This window comes from Dreissena polymorpha, chromosome 12 (assembly GCF_020536995.1).
Source record: "Dreissena polymorpha isolate Duluth1 chromosome 12, UMN_Dpol_1.0, whole genome shotgun sequence".
Taxonomy (NCBI): Eukaryota; Metazoa; Mollusca; class Bivalvia; order Myida; family Dreissenidae; genus Dreissena; species Dreissena polymorpha.
This window is the reverse complement of record NC_068366.1, coordinates 63,204,667-63,225,776: the sequence shown is the minus strand read 5'-3', so window position 1 is coordinate 63,225,776 and position 21,110 is coordinate 63,204,667. Positions and strand designations below refer to the sequence as shown.

At 35.5% G+C, this 21,110-nt stretch overlaps 1 protein-coding gene across 5 annotated transcripts in view; it reads left to right on the top strand.

Annotated features, from left to right (window-relative positions):
- LOC127853424 (arrestin domain-containing protein 4-like) overlaps window positions 1-21,110 on the top strand; it is a 145,604-nt gene that overhangs the window by 19,421 nt on the left and 105,073 nt on the right. For 2 of the 5 annotated variants that reach the window (XM_052387953.1, XM_052387951.1), the window contains one exon: window positions 8,592-8,679. The exons of 2 other annotated variants lie outside the window; for them this stretch is intronic. The gene's annotated coding sequence lies outside the window, so the exon portion shown is untranslated. Of the gene's footprint in view, window positions 1-8,591; window positions 8,680-20,716; window positions 20,769-21,110 lie in introns of those variants that run through there. One more of the 5 variants, XM_052387955.1, reaches the window with a different exon arrangement.

Genomic DNA, 21,110 nt, shown 5'->3' with positions numbered 1-21,110 from the left:
AGAATAGCAAACAGCATAAAACCTGAACAGACAGCGAGTTACTTGCAGGCTGTTCTGGTTTTATGCTGTTTGCACAAAGCCATTTTCACTTTGCTTCTGAGTGGGAAAGGGTTTTAATCTGTTAAAGAGAAGTCCAGTCAAAGTTTCAATAGACTGACACAGGTATAATTCTGAATTCTCTCATACTTGCATGGTTTAAGGTAGTGAAGATCTGTCTTGGATAGTTTTGGTCCTTGACATGTTTGTTTATCATGAAATGTTTGCAATTATGATGATGTAAATATTTATTGATTTAACTGCTTTCCATAGAATTATGTGTCAAAATAGTTTTGATGACCTGAACAAAAAATGCTTAGCGAACATATAATTTTGTCAATGGGACCTTACCATTTAATAACATATTTCATACAATGGTAGAGCAAATCAAAGTATAGCTGGTTATATAGGCAGCCATAAAACATGAGCACATAATGCTGTCAGTTAACTTGACAGATGTCATTTATATATTTTTATGTCCCCCACTATAGTAGTGGGGGACATATTGTTTTTGCCCTGTCTGTCTGTTGGTCTGTTGGTCCGTTGGTCTGTTGGTCTGTTGGTCTGTTTGCGCCAACTTTAACATTTTGCAATAACTTTTGCTATTTTGAAGATAGCAACTTCATATTTGGCATGCATATGTATCTCATGAAGCTGCACATTTTGAGTGGTGAAAGGTCAAGGTCAAGGTCATCCTTCAAGGTCAGAGGTCAAATATATGTGGCCAAAATCGCACATTTTATGAATACTTTTGCAATATTGAAGATAGCAACTTGATATTTGGCATGTATGTGTATCTCATGGAGCTGCACATTTTGAGTGGTGAAATTGTCAAGGTCATCCTTCAAGGTCAGAGGTCAAATATATGTGGCCCAAATCGCTTATTTTATGAATTCTTTTGCAATATTGAAGATAGCAACTTGATATTTGGCATGCATGTGTATCTCATGGAGCTGCACATTTTGAGTGGTGAAAGGTCAAGGTCAAGGTCATCCTACACAAGGTCAAGGTCATCCTTCAAGGTCAAACATCATATAGGGGGACATTGTGTTTCACAAACACATCTTGTTTTAATTAATCTTTAAGTCACATTTATACTCAAAATTATAGAATATTTCATAAAATATTTGGTAAAATAAAGTTCACCCATAAAAAATTAGTGTTCTTGTATAGCTATAGCCTCAATGTCAATACTAGTTGTGGTCTGGTAACATAAATTTAACGAGAAATTGGTTTATTTTGAGTATTTATGTGGCTTTAACAAAATGCTAATTAACCTTCATTTGTTACAATCTTTTTTGGTTATATAATGATGTTATATCCATATTGCATGACAAATAAAACAAGAAGAAGATATAAACCTTAATTTCAAGAGAATATTATTAAATAAAAGCCAGCACATCCTGTTAAAAATACAACTTTATGTATCATTATAATTTACTCATTCATTTGTTATCTATTGTAATTAAGCAATATATATCAATGTTGCAGGCAACACAATCAGTAATTTTACAACAGAATCATACTCAATGATGAATAATTCACCAACATTTATTCTTTTTACACTCATTTTAATGCTTGAGTACAATTTTATATTATAATTGGACACTGTTTACCTTTTAAGCTGTCAAAGAGAAGTCCAGTAAAGTTTAATTATCTTGAAAAAGGTAAAATTCTGCATTCTCTCATACTCGCATGTTTTTTGTCCATTAAGATCTGTCATGGCAAGTAAGGGTTATTTTGATCCATTGCATGTCGATTTGTTATGAAATGTTGGCACTTCTGATGATGTCAATGTATGTTTACTGAAGTGTTTTTCATAGAGTTATGTATGACAATATTAAAGATCACCTTAACACAAACTGTTTTAAGTGAAAGTGTTGTTTACCGTGCTAGATAAAGTATAAATATAATGTTTATATTTGAAACAAAAAACTGGGTAAACTATTTAGAACCAGTGTGGAATAAGGACTAAGTTTTGTTTTAGTTTTTAGTTGGTCGCGTTAGCGGCCAGCTAAATTTACAGAGCATATTTTGCAAATCAGTATGTGCTTAGAAGCCTTAAGTACAGTAAGAACCGCAACTCACTTTGCAAGGGACGATTACCGCTGCCTGTCTGCAGCACACGACAAATGATTCTGCTCTAGCAGTGAGTGTATATATCCTTTAGCAGTGAGATTATATACCAGCTTGTAAGTCGACATTGGCCAGTCTAGTGTTTATCATTGAAATATGTACATATTGGCTGCTTTCAGGGAAAACGGGGCTTAATGCACATCAAATAAGATTAGCCTATGCACACTGATTAGCCTGTGCAATGCTCACAAGCTAATCAAGGACGATAACCACCGCATCTGCCTGTTTATACTTCACCACTGGTACACTGCAGACAGTGATTGTGTGTATGTAATCAATAGTGTTTAACAGCTTGTGCGATGACATTGGCCAGTTTGTCATTGAAATCTGTACATATTGGCTGCTTTCAGGGAAAATGGGGCTTAATGCATGTCAAATTAAATGAGTTCAATACACTGTCAGATCTTACATCATGAATAACTTACAGGTTTAGTGGTTGCCTGTTAGCCTGGGGCCATCAGATTTAAGCCCAGAAAATTCAATTTAAAAGTTGGTTACAGTTGGTCAACTAAAGCTTTTTCAAAGCTTGAACAACTCAATCCAATTAAACATAGAATACAAATTGGTGACTGTGTATCAATAAGGCCTAGGAAATGATTCAATTCCGGCTCACAACAAGACATAATGCATTAAAAGTCTGTCATGTCGGCAAAATTGTTGCTCAATAATTTAAAGAAAATAAATAAAGTATTAGATACACATAACACAACGTGTACATGATTCTAGGCTTGTTATTCTTAAGCAAGCCCCGGCGAAATGTTGTTCATGATTTCATGAACACTTCAAGCCAATCAAGAACTGTTCATGAACGGTTCTGAAAAAGTTCCTGAGCTTGGTTCATGAACTTTTGGACATGAACTGTTCTTAAGACATGTTCATGAACTGTTTATGAATTATTGTTGAACATTTCAAAGTTCATGAACAGTTCTTCATCTAACCATAAATACTTAGTGATGAACATTTCATGCACAAGTATTTCTAATGACTTTTCTGAGACAAACTTTAAGGATCCATCATGAATAATTTATGAATTCCTTTGTGCTAGATGTTTCATACATATTTTAAGTTAGAGTTCTTGACCTGTTCTAGAGAATTTTAAGAACATTTGTACAAGAACTGTTCAAGAACTGCCTTCAGGAACACTTCAATAACTTTTTAAGGACCTTTCCTGTTCTTGAATTATTCTTAAACTATTCTTGAACACTTTAAGAACTTTTTTGAACAACATGTTTCCTTCTGATGTTCTTAAACAGGTCTACACAATGTTTTTGAATGTATGATGGACTTTTTAAGAATCCAATATGTTCTTAAAAGGATCTGTCATTGTTCTTGGAAGACTTAAAAGACAAGTTTAAGAACGTTTTAAGGACATCTTATTTCAAGAACAGTTTAAGATGATATCAAGAACTCAATGTACATTGCATTGCTGTTTTTACAAAGAAAGAATATTGTGTGCACAGGAAGTTGAAACGGAAGGCACATGGTTTATGTTATATTTGAAAATGTAAGTCTTTAATAAATTACCGGCTGAACTGATCAGCCATTGGTTCCATTTCAAGTTCTTTGGCACTGTAAGTGTAACCATTTCAGGGAAACCATTGATTAGTAAATGATTCTTGAACTGAAAATGAGACTATTCATAATCTTTTCAATACATGAATTATTCATGAACATATAGTGCAAAGTTGTATTATGAAATTTAAAGAGTATTATCAAACCACTTGTATCTCAGTTATTAGTGTTATATTAAAATTATTGTTATATGTTGCTATCAATATGTTAAGTGCTAATACAAGACTTGTTTCTTCTTACCCTGACCTGTTTGTTGAGCTTTAGTAACACTTATGATAACCTTTGCATAAATTGACAAATTCTTGTTCATGAATAGTTCATGAACACTTCATGCCACACAGTTCATGAACTCTTGAAGAACTATGGTTCATGAACTATTCACTTACAGTTCGTGAACAGAAAATGAGCCATTGAAAAATAGAAGGAAAATGTTCATGAACTGTTCGTGAACAGCAAAACCCTGAAGAATTTTTCAAGAATTGTGTTGTTCATGAACTGTTCAAGAACACTTCATGCCATTGATGTTCATGAATAGTTCATGAACATTTCATGCCATAATGGTTCAAGAATAGTTCATGAACACTTCATGCCACACAGGTTCAAGAATAGTTCATGAACACTTCATGCCATAAGGGTTCAAGAATAGTTCATGAACACTTCATGCCATTAGGTTTCAAGAATATTTCATGAACACTTCATGCCATTAGTGTTCATGAACAGTTCATGAACTAAAATGTCAAGAACTTTTCACAGACGTGGCTCATTTTCTGTTCACGAACTATTCGTGAACAATTCATGAACTCAGTTCACGAACAGTTCATGAACTGTTCACGAATTATTCGTGAACTGCAGAACAACATTTCGCAGGGGAAGGCAACCAAAACTGTAAAGATGGTTGCCAGTGAAGCAACCAACTGCGAAAAAAAGAGGCATATTGTTGTTATTTTGTCTAAGTTATCTCTATAACACAAATATGAGGATAAACAGTGCACACACATCTCGACCTATGCTTTAAGACAAACTCTTTATAAATTTGAATGGGTTGTGTTAATTTCAAACTTGCAATATAAAAAGCTATAAAATAATTTTGAAAACTTAGTTGCGTCTAAGATTATGCAATACCGAACAACTGAAGTGCCTTCAGTGCTTTGATTAAAGTAAGGATTTTATCATTCATTTTGACATATTGCATTCCATGGTTTCCTGTTATACACATATACCACACACAAACATTGAACATTCTGTGTATCTAACATGCAACCATATTCTTCATTTTTGACAATGCTGCTTCAGCAGCTCGTCTAAGTTATCATACCATGAAAAAATGGCGACCAATGTAAAAGACCAAGCCAGTCCGATTGAGATAGCTCGATTTTTCTACCATACCCGGGAAATTTAACGCAAAATCAGTTGTTGTCGGCTATTTTTTTAATTAATTGTATATTCACATTTATGGCAATTTTCTGCAAAATGGCCTCTATATTATCGGAACACATACTCAAAAAGCATGTTGATGCAGTTTTTTTTTTAAAGAGAAGTTTGTTTAATTCTTATCCGCATACCTCGCTGATTATCATTGATAAAGGTAAAGGAAGCTCAGCTATAAATAGGACAGCATATTCTGGGAAAAAGATTTAATAATAGTTTGAAAACGTTCATTTTAAATCAGTTATATTCAATCCATTATATGTTTATAGATCAATTAAACAACTATGCATTTTTATGCCCCCCTTTAAAGAAGAGGGGGTATATTGTTTTGCACATGTCGGTCCGTCTGTCGGTCCGTCCACCGAATGGTGTCCGGATGATAACTCAAGAACGCTTACGCCTAGGATCATGAAACTTCATATGTACATTGATCATGACTCGCAGATGACCCCTATTGATTTTCAGGTTACTAGGTCAAAGGTAAAGGTCACGGTGACTCGACACAGTAAAATGGTTTCCGGATGATTACTCAAGAACGCTTACGCCAAGGATCATGAAACTTTATAGGTACATTGATCATGACTCACAGATGACCCCTATTGATTTCCAGGTCACAAGGTCAAAGGCCAAGGTCACGGTGACTTGACACAGAAAAATGGTTTCCGGATGATAACTCAAGAACGCTTACGCCTAGGATCATGAAACTTCATAGGTACATTAATCATGACTCGCAGATGACCCCTATTGATTTTCAGGTCTCTAGGTCAAGGTCACGATGACTCGACACAGTAAAATGGTTTCCGGATGATAACTCAAGAACGCTTAACCAAGGATCATGAAACTTCTTAGGTACATTGATCATGACTGGCAGATGACCCCTATTGATTTTCAGGTCACTAGGTCAAAGGTCAAGGTCACACTGATTTGAAACAGTAAATGGTTTCCGAATGATAACTTGGAGGTGCTTTGGCGGATTTCATTGAAACTTGTAATGAGTATATATATGGATACGAAGATGATGCACGCCAAATGGCATTGTACACCATCTGTTAATAACGGAGTTATTGCCCTTTGTATCTTAAAAAAATGCTTTTTTGTGTCCGGAGCCATATCTTGGAAATGCTTTGGCGGATTTCATTGAAACTTGGTATGAGTATATATATGGATAAGAGTATGATGCATGCCAAAGGTACATTGATCAAGACTGGCAGATGACCCCTTTTGAAACAGCATAATAGCCGTATGATATATATGAAACTCGCTCTTATGCGTGCTCTCTCATTTTGCATATTTAATAAACTTTTCAAACAGAAATTAAAGAGCCACATCAGTGCACACACTATGTTTGATAATACATTCGTTTGTTGGATATTGTTTTCTGTTTTAAACACATATTAGGTCATATCGCGGAGATTTAGTTAACCTTACCATGTGCTCATGGGCGAACTCACGTATTCAAGTTGTATTCGACTATGTGCTCATACCTACTTTCGGGAACCATCATGAAATTATTGCCGTACATAACAAACAAACATGCCATATGCTTATTGAATTAGAAAATAAACAAAAATCAAAAGAGAAAAATTATATGTTCATGCAGATGGGCATGTGAAATTACGTCCGTACACATAACATCATTAACTTAGGAAAGGAAACAAAGAAATATAAAGTTTGGTATGATATACATGTGAAATTAAAGAGCATGGTGTAATTAAAGCGCATGTCAAGTTTTGAAGTTATCTGCTACGTAACGTAATGTTATAACCCACAAACATTTTACTGTAACAGAACGTTTTTTTAAGATAAGTGGTACAGAAAATACAGGTCGTATATCTTTATCCCCCGCTTTTTGAAAAGCTTGGGGATATTGTGGTTATCTCCGCCGTCTGTCTGTCCGACTGTCTGTCTGTCTGTCCATCCATTCGTCTTGGCCACTATTATCTCCTACACTATTAGCACTAGAACCTTGAAACTAACACACATGGTAGCTATGAGCATATGTGGGACGGTGCACTATTCGGAATTTTGATCTGACCCCTGGGTCAAATGTTATGGGGGTTGGGGTGGGGCCGGGTCAGAGATTTTCACTTATTTTTATGCCCCCGGTATGGTGCATTGGCCATAACTTTTGCAATTTTGAAGATAGCAACTTGATATTTGGTATGCATGTGAATCTCATGGCGCTGCACATTTTGAGTGGTGAAAGGTTAAGGTCAAGGTCATCCTTCAAGGTCAAAGGTTAAAGAAACAAATCCGAGGGAAGTAATAAGCTTTTAATGGAGGTAAGTAAATAACCTGCAAAATGATAAAAAAAAATAAAAATCAAAGCGGCGCAGGAGGGGGCATTGTGTTTGATCATCCTTTAAGGTCAAAGGTAAAAAACAAATCCAAGGGAAGTAATAAGCTTTAAAGGGAGGTAAGTAATGAACCTGCCAAATGATAATTTTTATATCCCCCACCACTATAGTGGGGGACATATTGTTTTTGCCCTGTCTGTTGGTTGCTTTGTGTTTGGTCAAACTTTAACATTTTGCAATAACTTTTGCAATATTGAAGATAGCAACATGATATTTAGCATGCATGTGCATCTCATGGACCTGCACATTTTGAGTGGTGAAAGGTCAAGGTCAAGGTCATCCTTCAAGGTCAAAGGTCAAATATATAGCTTCAAAGCGGCGCAAAAGGGGACATTTTCGTAACAATTTTTTTTTCGTACCCAATTTTTGTACCCAAAATTTTCGTACCCATTTTTTTTCGTACCGTAAATTGTCGTACCACATACACAATTCTGGTGATGTAGATAAACTTAAATTGATGCTTTTATATCCATCCTCTTCAAAAGCATCGTCACACCAGTGCTGTCAGTACTTTGATTAAAGTCAGGATATAATAATTTATTTTGACATATTGCATACCATCAGTTCCTGCAATGCACATAAACCACTCACAGACTTTTAACAGTATATGTATCCTGTAATTAAGAAACATATTAAAATCAAACAGATGTGGATGAGGTATGAAAGCTGTCAATTATTTCCTGAGAAAAGTTTGGTAAATAAAACAAGGTGTTATCCATTGAATGATTTGTTTTCATTGACATCTCAACTCTTTAACTCCTGCCAAATGTAATATCACCCCAGGTGTATGGATGTAAGAGGTGTTACCATATGAGCCTCATTCTGGGAAAATGGGGCTTAATGTGTGTTCTGAAAGTGTCGTCCAAGATTAGCCTGCGCAGTCCACACAGGCTAATCAGGGACGATACTTTGACCTCAAATGGATTTTTGTTAAGATGAGACTTCATTTTAACAATAAATTCCATAAAAGCGCAAGGTTTCATCCCAGATTAGCCTGTGGAGAGTGCACAGGCTAGTCTGGTAAAACAATTCATGCACATGCTTAACGCTATGTTTTTCCAGATTGCGGCTCATATGGTGTAACCGGTGGTCCTTCTATTGGCAATTTGTGTATCCAAAGACAAATACAGAAAGAGTAAAAAGCCAAAAGGTACTATCAGATTATGTTTAAATACCCTTGATAAACCTTTCTTGCTCGCAAGGGATTATGATACTTTGCAACTTAAATATTAACAGCATGGAGACAAGTCTGTATTAACAAAACATATATCACTTAACTGGTTATACATAGCTATGAATAAATGGTTAGCTTTATCTCTTTATGTCGTCATGTTATTTTACAATATATATACTGTATTCTCTTCCTAAAATTACACCAGAGGCTTTTATTTCCCAACTTGAAATAAATTACTTTAATTTTCAAGAAGTCTTCAGTGGCATGCATTTTCATGAATTTAACAGAATGGCATTAAGTGTATGTTTATTTTTTCCTTGCAAAATTGTGTTTGTGCAAGCTTCAGTCTGTCATACTTTTCAGTGCATATTCTTCCAACATTCTATCATGAGATTTTTTAAACTTTTACAAAATGATTATTTCAGAGTTATCTTTTTCTCCCAGTTTGAATATGATTATTATTGAAAGATTATTGTCTGATATAAGAATGGGTGTCATATGTTGGGACAGCTTTCTTTATAATGCTAGTGTTAAAGGGGTCACCCAGCATGCCTGATTTATTAAAATCTGATAACATTACTCTTGGATTGCAAAGTTTGGCCAGGGCCTCAAAAAAAAATAATTTTTTAGAAACCCAGGGGCCAGGCATTGAATATACTTGTGTAAATCTCAGATATTGCCACATTTTGTTGAGTGCAGACAGACTTTGTCTTATTTATGTTAGGATTACGTCTTTAATAGCACCACTTTCTCTGATAACACTTCTTTGAATGTGGCTATAAAATACATAAGTGAAAGATATCTTCGCTCAGGGAGTTTTTAATAATGATTTCTTAGGACAGACAAAGTTCTTTATATGTGTGGGACAACACTTTGGATTTTTTTAGAAATGTGCTACATGACTAAATTGTCCTCAATGTTTTGCTTGGTTGGTTTGTTCTTCAGAGGATATAAGAACTGATACTGGTGTTGAAGTTCCAAATTGTCAGTTACTTATATGGTGTTAAATGTGCTGTCAATTTCTTAAAAGGTGTGAAATTTGCAATGTAGGTTACTTACATAGTGTTCAATTTGCAAATATCAGTTAATTAAATGGTTTTTAGCTGATCTATTTTCAGCTCACCTGTCACGAAGATCGCTTATGTGATCATGTGGCGTCTGGCGTCTGTGCGTGCATGCGTCTATCAACAATTTGTGTAGACAGTAGAGGTCACAGTTTTCATCCAATCTTTATGAAATTTGGTCAGAATGTTTATCTTGATGAAATCTGGACTAAAATTGTATTTGGGTCATCTGGGGTCAAAAACTAGGTCACTAGGTCAAATAAAAGAAAAACCTTGTGTAGACAATAGAGGTCACAGTTTTCATCTAATCTTTATGAAATTTGGTCAGAATGTTTATCTTGATGATCTGGGGTCAAAAACTAGGTCACTAGGTCAAATAATAGAGAGAAACACTGTGTAGACAATAGAGGTCACAGTTTTCATCCAATCTTTATGAAATTTGGTCAGAATGTTTATCTTGATAAAATCTGGATTGGGATTGTATTTGGGTCATTTTGGGTCAGTAACTAGGTCACTAGGTCAAATCATAGAAAAACTTTTTGTAGACAATAGAGGTCACAGTTTTCATCAGACCTTAATGAAATATAGTCAGAATGTTTGTCTTGTTAAAAATCTGGGTTGGGATCAAATTTGGGTCATCTAGGGTCAAAACTAGGTCACTAGGTCAAAGTTTAAAACAAACTTGTGTAGACAGTAGAGGTCACAGTTTTCATCCACTCTTAATAAAATTTGGCCAGAATGTTAATCTTGATGAAATCTGGGTTGGGATTGTATTTGGATCATCTGGGGTCAAAAACTAGGTCACTATGTCAAATAATAGAAAAACCTTGTATAGACAATAGAGGTCACAGTTTCCATCAGATCTTTATGAAATTTTGTCAGAATGATTTTCTTGATGAAATCTAGATTGGGATTCTATTTGGGTCATCTGGGGTCAGAAAGTAGGTCACTAGGTCAAATCAATAAAAAAGCTTGTGTAGACAATAGAGGTTATAGTTTTCATCTGATCTTAATGAAATATGGTCCGAATATTTATCTTGATAATATCTGATTTTGGATCGTATATGGGTCATCTGAGGTCCAAAAATTAGGTCACCGGGGTAATTCTAGTTTAAAACAATGTTTTAAGAGTTTATAAATTGTGCAATAACCGCATCCATGACTTTATTACATGTAAATGGGAGTTGATGTTTGTGTGAAACTAACCAGGGGTCATTCTGACCCAAATTGTTCAATTCAGGAATCATAATTGTACACGTATAGATTTTTCCATATTCAACATTTTTTCGCTCACCAATTTTCCAGGGGGGTTCAGCTGAACCCATTTGCCTCTATGTGCGGACGCCCATGCCCGCTAGGCAGTGCTCTTGTTAATTTACGACATCACTTACTAACATGGCGTTAAATTTGCAATAACAGTTCCTTACATGGAATAAATTTGCAATATCATTTACTAACAATATGTTAAATTTGCAATGTCAGTTACTTACATGGTGTAAAAGATGCAATCCCAGTTACTTACTAGGTGTTTATTACACTTTTTACAGAAAATGGAAATAAAGATATGAAAAAATACACAAGTATATTAAATGTACATATAATGTCCGTTAAACATAGTGCAAACACAGCTGGGTTTTATGCAAATTAAATACAGTTTTTCTAGAATTAAATGGTTGTTCCTTAAAACTAGCATCATGCTATATTATTGTTACTGTCTGTTGTGTGGAATAATATTCAATTTAATAAAGTTTTAAGTTAAAGGCAAAATCTGATTCCATTTTTCTGTGAAAAATATATCCTTTAAAGTGAAAAAGATATCTGTTGCAATGTGTTCATAACTGTACAATACATGGCAATTAGATGTTATAGCCTTTTATTGGTGTCCAATATAGCCACTTTTTTCCTGCAAATAGCACCAAAGAGATTATTATTGGCATGTTACAAGGTTGGTGTAAAATATCAGCTGGAAGGACTTAATTGATTAGCACAGCAATATGCTCTGCCATAAGAGAGCTGTTTATTGGATTACTGTGATGTTTGACAACTCCAGAATGAATGGAACACTATATCATTTAGAGAACACCAACATTATTTGTTTTGTGGGAGGCAATGTTTGTTTCTAACAAGAGTGCCTGGTAATTGGTTTCTTTCAAAAGATGTTGGCATTTTCTAATATAATTATTTTACTCCAGTAATTACATATAAATCATATAACCCCCTCCTTACAGCTATGCATGTTTATTGTTTTTGAAGTGTCAAATTGTTGAAACTGCATGTCAAAATAACAAAATATGAGAAATTGCACTGAATAAAATTAATAAGCCAAAGAAACTGAAATCCTTTTAGATCAGTGAGGAATCAATGTCAGTCAGCATTGGTTAAAAGTTAACCCTTTACCACTTAGATATGTTTTTTACGCATGTGTAGTCCCTTCGAAAGTAACATTTAATTAAAGACCTTTTTAATACTACATTGAAGTTTTAAAGGCTCGATTTCCAACCATTAGATACTGATGAGCAGCAAACAGCATAAACCTGAACAGACTGTGAGTTACTTGCAGGCTGTTCTGGTTTTATGCTGTTTGCACATTTTCACTTTGCTTTTGAGTGGTAAAGGGTTAAGCAATTCGTTTATTAAATAGTGCAATCGGCCAACAGATTATTTTCCACATTTTGATTTTAGTTTTATGTGATCTCAGCTATTACTTTGTTTCTGTGTGACATTACAAGCATATGGTAATAGTTGTAAAACACATGTCAAAGCAGTGAATGGACCTTAAATTTATCTTTTATCATTTGCCAATTATCCTCTGGGTGCGCTGCAATGGTGCTGATGCTTAGATGTTAGTTCAGCCTCATGCTTTATTGATATCTATCAGAGTTTGATTATGGTTCATGTACGATTAACACATGGATGCATTGAGGGAATGCGACAATCTCTCTTATGTGATTATAAATTAAACATGAAAAACAAGCAAAACATCACATTTTTACCAAATTGTAAATATTTTGTTTTGAGAGTATGACAATTGTCTGTTTAAATCCTTGGTTGTCGTTTTGTTTTGCCTACATTTTTAGCATATAATGTCAGAAAGCCATATTGTAAGGGTTGGGTTTTAATTTAACAATAAATATTTGGTAAGGTTTTGTTTACATTTACCTAATATTCTGGTGTAGCAATATATTTAAATTAATTCATATCCTTATGTCCTGCACATATGTGTTATATACCTCCATCTGTTTGTCTTCTCCAGATATGTCAAAATAAACAGATTTTCATTTTAATAGAGACTTTTTTGCACATTATTGCTCAGTATTATCATGACTTTACTGCAGTACAATATTTCTATTTAAGCCTTCACCTCTTAGATACATATTTTCACGCTTTTGTAGTCCCTTAGAAAGTTATATTTAATTTAAGACCTTTCTTACTAGATTCAATTGTTTAAGTTTTATATCCAAATTTTTGATACTCAGATGAGCAGCAAACAGCATAAAACCTTAACAGACTCAGTACTTGCAAAAAGAAATCTAAATAGATTATCGTTTGAAAATGGAAACAGACAAAGATGATTCGATTTATATGTTCGTGGATCTGTGTATAATCAGATTCATGTGCATATTCTGCTTTATTATGTTTGTCACTATACAGTTTACTATTATGGCATATTAGTGAAATGGAAGATAATAAAAGGTAAACATATTTAATGTATTAATATATGTGTGTTAAATACATCAATGAAACTCAATTATGCATGTTTATATGTGCAAATATTTTTCCCAAACTGAAAAATACACTTAATTTATTTCTTCGAATCAGGCTGTTCACAGTATTTTTGCCCTTTCATAAATCAACCACATATTAACATTTACTTTTTGAATTTACTATGCAATGGCTCCCCAGGGTTAAGCACTTTTGAGGCCTGTGAAACATTACTGGCCTGTAAATTATTTCTCCTTGTAGGCCAATCTGGCCTGCAAATTATTTCTCCTTGTAGGCAAGTCTAGCCTGTAAATTATTTGTCCTTGTAGACCAGTCTGACCAGTAAATTATTTTTCCTTGTAGGCCAGTCTGGCCTGTAAATTATTTATTATTGTAGTCCAGTCTGGCCTGTGAATTATTTCTCCTTGAAGACCAGTTTGATCTGTAAATTATTTGTCCTTGTAGACCAATCTGGCCAGTAAATTATTTATCCTTGTAGACCAGTCTGGCCTGTAAATTATTTGTTCTTGTAGGCCAGTCTGGCCTATAAATGATTTCTTCTTGTAGGCCAGTCTGGCCTGTAAATAATTTCTCCTTGTAGCCCAGTCTGGCCTGTAAATTATTTTTCTTGTTGGCCAGTCTGGCCTGTAAATTATTTCTCCGTGTAGGCCAGTCTAGCCTGTAAATTATTTCTCCTTGTAGACCAGTCTGGCCTGTACATTATTTTTCCGTGTAGGCCAGTCTGGCCTGTAAATTATAAATTCTTGTAGGCCAGTCTGGCCTGTAAATTATTTCTCCTTGTAGGCCAGTCTGGCCTGTAAATTATTTCTCCTTGTAGGCCAGTCTGGTCTGTTAATTTTTTGACGGTCTTTCGTCATGACTGAGGCTGCCAGTTACTCGCAGGCTGTTCTTGTTTTATGCTGTTTGCACATAGCCAATTTTACTTTGCTTCTGAGTGGAAAAGGGTTAAGCATGCTTATAGAAAATCACAGGCCACTGCTTGATCATTTTGTTATACAGTCGAAACCCTGTGTTATTTCAGCTCACTTGATTGCTCAGGTGAGCTTTTGTGACCGGTCTTTGTCCGTCGTAAGTCCGTCCGTCCTTTAACATTTGCTCGTAAACACTCTAGAAGTCATGACTCGCAGATGAAATAATGATGAAACTTGACCAGGATATTTGTCTGGACAATATCTAGGTCAAGTTTGACATTTGGTAAAGATTGAATGAACCGACTCCTCTCAGGTGAGCAAACTAGGGCCATCTTGGCCCTCTTGTTTACCATTTTTGGAATGGGGTCTCTTTGGATTGGTAAAAATTGCGGCGTTTTGACCAAAATTGGGAAATTAGTGTTGGCATTTATTTGCTAACAAATGCTTTAAAAATGAGAATTAACGTGTTTAAAATATTATATTTAATAAAGTATAACTTATAGAGCTGGATGGAAAAGAAACTCATTGTTGATCTAATTTTTTTTTTTTAAGAATTATTTTGAAACTTTCAATTGGGAATGTTTAGGTCCTATTTGGGAAAAATATATACTTTTTCTATCGGGAATGGGGCCGGATACTGGACCCGAATTTTAACAAAAAAACCCACTGCCGATGGCTCAAACTCATCGGGACTGGCAGCAAAAGTTTGAGCCATCCGGAATTCGAGCCATCCGATTTATATTAAACTTTTGTTTAAGAACAAGTCTGCAGTACATTTTCACCTCCAGTTGAAGAGTTGATGAGTACACATATTGCTTAAACTCCGTACTACTTTAAGCACAACTTTCTGCTATTGAATAAATAAGAACCAAATATATATTTAATACTTTTATTTACCAGTATTTTAAAACAGTAACAAATCCAATCAAACAAATATCACGTAGTAAATTATATCAGCACGTTTTTACGTAGCACATTTTCTGGTAACACAGAGCACTTAGGAATAAAACATGCATCAGCACTATATACATATCATTTACATATGAAACAGTACTGCATTTATTGATTTATTTACATTTTTAAGTCCCCGAGACATATTGTTTTTGCCCTGTCTGTTTGTTGGTTTGTTGGTTCGTTTGAGTCAAACTTTAACATTGGCCATAACTTTTGCAATATTGAAGATATATAAGCAACTTGATATTTGGCATGCATGTGTATCTCATAGAGCTGCACATTTTGAGTGGTGAAAGGTCAAGGTCATCCTTCAAGGTCAATTATATGGGGGGACATAGTGTTTCACAAACACATCTTGTTTGAAGAATAGCATTATGTCAGTCTGTGTTGCATTCCTTAGCTGTCATCGAGAAACAAAGCTTTCTATTACGTCCAGTTGAGATTGAACATGTTGTGAGTTTTTGCACTCCTCGAGATAATTTCTGATTACAAAATATCATCTTTTACTCAAATCAAGTAACGATTAAGTCAATGACATGTTTGCAACTGGTGTTGAATCAATTATTGAGTGCCTTTAATCAAGCCATCCTAATCGATTAACAGTTTATGCGACCCGAAGCTAGTTCGAGCCATCCGAAAAAAAGAACGTGTGAAAATTGTCACAGTGACTGTGAAAACAGTTCAAGCCATCCGATAATTAGAGCCTCCCAAATTGGAGCCATCCGACAAAATTTTATATGAATATATAGCAACAAAAAATCAGTGCTTTGATGAGAATTAGAGCCAACTGGAAATTTGAGCCAAGGGGAAATTCAAGCCAAGTGAGTTTAAGCCATCGGGTTTTTACTGTATATCAGGCAAGGCTAAGAATAAAATAATTTAAGTTAATTTGTGCCAAGCCTTATATATTACTTAGCAATAAGGCAGTAACCTGTTTTTCTGTTTATCATACCTCTACATCCCTATTTTAAACAAGAGAATAAAATATAATCACTTTGATGGTGTATTTAAAGCAGAAATAGATATGACTAATATGACACATTTTATGTGTTCAAATGTGTTAAAAAATGACGCCATGATGAGCACTTGTGCTTAATAGTTGAAAATATGTTTTTTGCTCTTTTTTTTGTTGCTTTTTGTGTCTAAATTATATTACTTATTGGTATCAAATTGCTTGTTTTGTTCAATGTGATTTTATTATACAACAAATTATGACTTTATATTTGATTCCGAAATCTCCAAAAATTGACTAATATAACAACTTCCTGTTGACCTGATATAATAATATCAGGCTGATATCAATGAAGTGGTATGATAAAAAACAAATTAGTTACTAACAACAAGCAAATATTGTTTAATTGGGACTCCCTTTGTACTGACAGGACCTCTGAAAGTCATCTACCCTAGATATAACGACCTCTGAAAATTTCACATGAATGTAAAAGCCTGTGGTGGCTATCAATAATGTGTGTCAATGTGTTGATGTTTCTGTCAAAATAATAGACATGTATGTATAAATGTCAGAACATTGGAAACAAGCAGAGTAAACTATTCTGCTCCTTTGGTAATTGTAGAAAAAAACTACAAAGATGATTTGAATTGCTTAGAAATAGAGAATGTGTTGGTAAGTGATACAGCAGCTGCAGCCTAGTTTGAACAATTTAAATGCTTGATGGATGTTTAACACCTTCCTTTGAACAGTAATTAAATTGTGGTATATGGCCAATAAGAAACAATCCACAAACCATTATTTATTTAATAGGTTCTGGTTACAGTAAGAGGACACTTAATGCCTTCTTTGTGAAAAGGGGGTTTAATGCATGTGCGTAAAGTGTTGTCCCAGATTAGCCTGTGCGGTCTGCACAGGCTAATCAGGGACGACACTTTTGGCCTTAACTGGATGTTTGCTAAAAAGAGACTTTCTTTAAAAGAAAAAGATCATAAAAGCGGAAATTGTCGTCCCTGATTAAGGCCCAGTCTCACTATGCTGCCAGTGGAGCCTCTGTGCGTGATCCTGGATCCACCGGGATGAACCGAGGCTCTACCGGGATGAACCGTGGCTCCACTGGAGACAACCCGGACGAACCAGGGGAAACCGGGGCTCCACCTGGAAAGTATTAAAATGTTTAATGCCTCCGGGATGAACCGGGAGTCACCGGCATCTACCGGCACAGCACCGGGAACAACCGGGGCCCATAAAGACCCTGGCAGATTTGCGGCAACGCCCCAGTTGTCGCCAGTGGTGCCCAGGTGGAACCCCGGTGAATGCCGGCAGAATCCCGGTACAGCTAAAGTACATAGGTAAATCGACGCTCTGCCTGGACGCCGGGGTTAAACCGGGGCGTTGCCATAGCTATGCCGGCGTCTGATGCCAGTATAGCCCCCGTGAGCGCCGGCGGAGTCAGGGTATACCGGGGCTCTACAGGGATGCTGCCGGCTTTAACCTGGGCTCCTTCCTGCTGGGGCTTCATCGGGATAAACGGTAGCTAGTCCGGGGTTGACCGGCTTCAACCAGGGCGGCACCGGGAAATAGTGTGACCCTGTTAAAAAATTTCTACTAATCATCCCAGTTCTCGCCGGTCAACCGGCATTAGCAAACCTGGATGGACTGGGGCTCTACTGGCAATTGTGAGACTTGGGCTTTAGCCTGTGCAGTAAATCTGGGACGACAATTTACACTCCTGCATTTAACTCACTTTTCACACGGCCCGAATGTTTTTAAAGTACTTTAAAACAGAGTGACAATGTTATGCAAATGTGTGTGATTTCATTCTCACACATTCTATGAACATTTCACAATTTGTAAAATGTATTGTCTGAACACTGTTTTATGTGAATTTGGAATGTGACATATCACACCTGGAATATTGGACTTCTTTTTATGTATCATCTTAAAACAAAACTGTGTATTTCATAATCTGATATATTTTTGTAATGTTCTGTCTGCACTTTTAGTTTTTTAACTATTTTTTCCATGAATTTTTAATTAACAGTGTTTGTTTATTGTTACCACTTATTTTTAAAGTAAAGGGTAATGCAAACATTGATGACACTGTTTCATTTTTAGCTTGGCTGTTTTGGAAGAAAACCCGAGGTTATTGTCATAGCCAGCTCAGCTAGTCCGCCGTCCGTGTCATGCTAAAACCTTAACATTTGCTCTAAAATCAAAGTGCTTCCACCTACAACTGTGAAACTTCATTATGTAGCTACACCTTGATGAGTTCTACAAGCCACACCCATTTTTGGGTCACTAGGTCAAAGGTCAAGGTCACTGTGACCTCTAATGTAAAACTTTAACATAGGCTCTAAAATCAAAGTGCTTCCACCTACAACTTTGAAACTTCATATGTACATGCACCTTGATGAGTTTTACACGCCACTTCCATTTTATGTCCCCCACTATAGTAGTGGGGGACATATTGTTTTTGCCCTGTCTGTCTGTTGGTCTGTTGGTCTGTTGGTCTGTTTGCACCAACTTTAACATTTTGCAATAACTTTTGCTATATTGAAGATAGCAACTTCATATTTGGCATGCATATGTATCTCATGAAGCTGCACATTTTGAGTGGTGAAAGGTCAAGGTCATCCTTCAAGGTCAGATGTCAAATATATGTGGCCAAACTCGCTCATTTTATGAATACTTTTGCAATATTGAAGATAGCAACTTGATATTTGGCATGCATGTGTATCTCATGGAGCTGCACATTTTGAGTGGTGAAAGGTCAAGGTCAAGGTCATTATTCAAGGTCAGAGGTCAAATATATGTGGCCCAAATCGCTTATTTTATAAATACTTTTGTAATATTGAAGATAGCAACTTGAAATTTGGCATGCATGGATCTCATGGAGCTGCACATTTTGAGTGGTGAAAGGTCAAGGTCAAGGTCATCCTTCAAGGTCAGAGGTTAAATATATGTGGCCCAAATCGCCTTTTTTATGAATACTTTTGCAATATTGAAGATAGCAACTTGATATTTGGCATGCATGTGTATCTCATGGAGCTGCACATTTTGAGTGGTGAAAGGTCAAGGTCAAGGTAATCCTTCACAAGGTCAAGGTCATCCTTCAAGGTCAAACGTCATATAGGGGGACATTGTGTTTCACAAACATCTTGTTGTGTCACAAGGTCAAAGGTCAAGGTCACTGTGACCTCTAATATAAAACTTTAACATAGGCTCTAAAATCAAAGTGCTTCCTTTTTTTCTTCTGACAAACTTTCTTTTATTCAAAACTGCACCCACAGCCGAGCCTTGGCACCTGCTATGCAGTCCTCTTGTTTTACCTGAATATATAAACATCCAATTAAACATCCACTTTTGTAGTAATGTCCATCATATATGAAAGATTCTATTTTACCTATGATTTCTCCAAATTAATAAATACAACAAATAAAACTGCATATAATGCATCGATGAAAAAATGCAGTTTATTCCTGGAAGACTGATGCTCTATTCCAACATCACATAATAGTCAGAGTGTATCACATAATAATCAGAGTGTATCACATAATAGTCAGAGTGCCCATCACATAATAGTCAGAGTGTATCACATAATAGTTAGAGTGCCCATCACATAATAGTCAGAGTGTCCATCACATAATAGAGTGTATCACATAATAGTTAGTGTCCATCACATAATAGTCAGAGGGTCCATCACATTATAGTCAGAGTGTATCACATAATAGTCAGAGTGTATCACATAATAGTCAGAGTGTATCACATAATAGTCAGAGTGTCTTTAAGACGAATTGGCTTCATAAGTATAAGATTTTTAAGATGCATCAATGCAGCTTTGTTCAGATTATTCTTCAATTGTCTTTAATAATGCTGCCATATGTTTTATTCAGAGTAATTATATCAGTGCAGTGAAAGATTCATTAACAGCTCTCAGATGCAGAAATAGAAAGGTTTTGTACAGATTTGTATTGCAATGCAAAGGAGTATTTCTGTTACATGCATCAATGTAGCCATGTTTTTTGTATTAGCACATAAAGTTCAATCAACATTTGATTAGCAATCTTTGAGTACATTTTTGTGAAAAATATAACATTTTCCATTAGGATTACATTATTACATGCAGAAATATTTTCACATTTTGATTGATACAAATGTTTTACACAGAATATGACAATTGTGAACACTATTATTTTGTAGCTGGAAAAAATTCACATCAAGAAATTCGGACATAAAAACTCTTTGATTTAAATATAGGATGGGTTGGGTAAACAGAAACATACCTTTTTTTTGTGTAGACCTGAGATTTCATTTCCATTTGTCTTAAGGCAAAGTCCATGCTAGAGCGGCCTAAGTTTGTAAGCGTTTAAGTATTTAATCCTTATTGATTCCCAACCAACCACAGATAGTGAACATTGCAGTCAGTGATTTATGTGTTGCTATTGAGTGGAATATATTGTGGTATGCATATTTTCTGTTTTGTGAGCATTTTTTTAATTTCACTTAGTTTTTTTAAGTATGTAAAATAAGTCCAATCAACAATACTTGAAAACACTGAAAGAGTCACTTTTATTGAAGCTTTACCTTTTTAGCTCATCTATTTTTTGAAAAAAAATTATGAGCTATTGTCATCACCTTGGCGTCGGCGTTGGCGTTGGCGTTGGCGTTGGCGTTGGCGTCGGCGTCCGGTTAAGTTTTGCGTTTAGGTCCACTTTTCTCAGAAAGTATCAATGCTATTGCATTCAAACTTGGTACACTTACTTACTATCATGAGGGGACTAGGCAGGCAAAGTTAGATAACTC